Consider the following 3,406-nt stretch of genomic DNA (forward strand, 5'->3'; position numbering starts at 1 on the left):
TCTCACAATAACCAGTCAGTTTCAGCCAAGTTTAAGACCAGCGAACGAGGCCTCTGAAGCTAGACAGCTATATACAGCCAGGCCAAAATAAAGATTTCTTTTTTTTTCTTTTTCTTGTAGCGAACATCATTATTATTATATAATCGCTACCCGGACCCGTACTAAAATATTGGTCATGGTCAGCCTTGCAAAGTGTTCCAGTGGCACGACGATGATCGGTGTACCGGGTCGGCTGTATGTTGCGTGACGAAACAAACCAGATACTCCAAAGAAGCAGTCATGACCCTTACTGCACGCTATACTGAAAAAAGGTGCGCGTCTATGTTTGTAATGTTCCGCACACTCGCCGGACAAGAAACACATGCGTGCTGTGAGCTGATCCACGGCAGTGAATTACAGATCCTTTATATTTTCTCATCTCCGTTTCACGGTGCATGTCCACAGCCATCGTTGTGAACAGACAGTTAAAACAAGCAACAATACAAAATGCGTAGTAAATCGATGCAAGCGCACAAAGAGTACACATGTGAACATATAACCAAATGTAATCAGAGTGTTATGTGTGATGTGGGAGGAACGCTGTACCTCATGTCTCCTGGGCTGACTTCGATTATATTAGATCCAATTGATTTTAGCCAAATGAAAAGGCAGATAGTAGGGACAAGAGAATTCCTACCTTTCACTTGGATCATTTTGGTTGGATCCGGATCGCAAGATTGGGTTTGTTCACCAATAGAAGGATCCATTTTCTTGTTTTTTATTTGTTCTAGTTCATCTTATATATATCATTAATCTAATGTGTTTTTGATATTTTGATATGTTAGTCTAATGTACCTTGGACATGTGCTTCTGGTGGTAGTGGTAGCTTCATTCTTGTAATAAGAGCAAGGCTAATAATACAGCCGGCTTGCTGGCTGTAAGGTTCTTTGCAGCCTTCTCTCAGCCCACTCATATAGTAGTTAGCTCTTTATAGTTAATACATGGCCTACTTATCTCTCTCACAGACTTTCTTGGTTCTTGTGCCCAAGCCGGCTGTAAGCTTACAACCCGCTTCTCCTCTCTCTCCTCCCCTCTCTCCTCCACCTCAGCATTTAGTCGGCTTACAGCATGCAATTATACTTCTCTAAGTGTGGTCCCATGCATCTGGGAAGAGGACATGTAAAGCCAGAATCTCATATTTTCTAGACACAATTTCTATTAAATTATACTATCCCAAATAGGTGTCACATATATGAATATCGTCTCCAAACGCCGACGGATGGCGCGAGGTCCTTTCGCGAGGGCCGTCCGAAGGCTGAGTTGGGGCTCCACCGCTGCGACCGCCGCGTCCAGCGCCTCGTTTCCCCGCGGAGCTGCAGGGAAAATGCTTCAACTGCCTCTCCACCTTGCACAGGGTGGCGACCTGCAGGCTGCCTCAGCGCTGCCTGCGTTGCAGGGGCTTCCGCCACCGCGCGCGTGATTGCAAGCGGCCGCGGAGGACGAGTTCGGCAAGGAAAGCCGTACCTGACAACTTGGGCCCACACCGTCGACGTCCTTCCCAGGGTCGTAGCGACCAGCCACGCGCCCACGCTGATACATCGGGCTTGGGCACAGAAGGAGGTACGCCATGCTCGGGCGAAGCCGTGCCGGACGCCGCTGGGCGCTGCGGCAAAGGAAGGCGACGCAGACGCCCATGCCGACGTCGACGTTGCAGACGTCGGGTGCGGCCAAGGGATGATGGCAACACTGCAGCGCCGGACAACACTGCGACCGCCGACAGTGCTACCCGGGAAGGTCACGATGAACCCACCACTGTGGCAGGACACGGTGAGCTGGCCAACGAGCCGGGCTTCGTCGAGCCCGACCCATTGACGCTGACATTGTACCCGGACGATACACATGATCGCGACATTACGGAGGACCCGATGTTAGAAGAGTTCACAGCCTCGCTCGTTGGCTGTCGGATCGTCGCGTGGCCTTCCCTTGAGCGCCTGTTGTCAACTTCGGCGCCCCCTAGCTACAAGATGCGGCCCCGGCGGTGGTGTCCCCCCAGCTGGAGGATGAGGACCCAACGACGGTCTCCTGCGAGCTACGGACTCCACCCCCACGCCCCCATTCAGTGAGCAATAGACTCGTCAGAGACACACACGGAGCACAACTACCCGCCAGGCTTCGGACCAGCGGACCTCACGGTGGATGCTGGCCCTCCCAGTTCACCGTCGGTGGATGGGCACTAGACTGTGGACAACGACGGGTCCGCCAAACGCCGCCTCGACAGCTTCATCAACAAAGTGACGCGTTAGAGGGACTCTCCGCTGATTCGTGAGCCTCTTGAGCAGCCCCCTGCTAAGCCGGTGATGTCGTGGCGGAGTAGGCAGTTGGCGGCTCAGAGCCTCTCCCAAGTACATGCTTTCAAGCGAGGAGAGGTGCTGATCATGCAGCGTATGGGCTACACTAAGGGTCGAACAACGCCATTTGTGTCGGAGCTCGAGGCCTTTGACAAGCTCTTCGATGGCAACCTGACCACGTCCAACGCCGAGGCGCTGGACGCGCTCTTCTCGACCGTTGGAAAGAGCTCGTCCAGGCAACCGCGAAGACGCAAGGCTACCTCTTAGGTCGCATCGCTGTGTTGGTATTGGTTGTTTCCTTTATTTAATATCGAAACAAGAGGTCTTTTACTAGGATGGTCCAGCTACGGCTACGTTAGGTCAACCTTCTTCGGTGCTCGATAGAAACGCGTTGTATGTTTGCTTAAAATCTTCTACTTAATATAATGATATGTAAATCTTTTGCGTATTCGGAAAAAAAATCTTTATAATGACAAGCTCAATAATGCTGACTTTATGTTCCCGATCAAACGTCTTGCTAGCATGTGTTCTAATTGGAATGACTTCCAATTGAAATCATGCGTGACAGCCGTACCACTTAAAAGTCAAAAGAAACAGCGTAGTATCAATTGATTACTCTTGCTTATAAATTTCGAAGACCTTTAAGGAAATACTTATGTCATCTTTGGATCCACCCTAGTTTGTGAAGATACTTAATATGTTGTTTCTTTTTGCTTAAGGCTCTGTTCGGTTGTCTAGGATTGATTCCCAGCCGAACCTTCCCTTCACAAATTTGTACTATAGAGGAACAGTTCTAGGCCTGGAATGGCCCGTTCCGGAACAACCGAACGAACTCTTCGTTTAGTTTGGTTGTGAAGAAAATGAAACACTCTCCCAAAAGCCCATATATAAGAGGCAAAGGGGTTCCTATCGCCTATGCACAATAAGGCCATTTAACCAATAAAGTCAAAAGGCCTTAAGACTATCTTTGTGCAATGTTTGTTTTTTCCTTGACTTCTTGTTCGATTATATAATACTCTGTTTGGAGGTAATTTTACGACAGTTTTACCCATAGAACAAAAGAAAATAAGAGGACTATC

The sequence above is a fragment of the Miscanthus floridulus genome, chromosome 5 (genome assembly GCF_019320115.1).
Source record: "Miscanthus floridulus cultivar M001 chromosome 5, ASM1932011v1, whole genome shotgun sequence".
NCBI classification, from domain to species: domain Eukaryota; kingdom Viridiplantae; phylum Streptophyta; class Magnoliopsida; order Poales; family Poaceae; genus Miscanthus; species Miscanthus floridulus.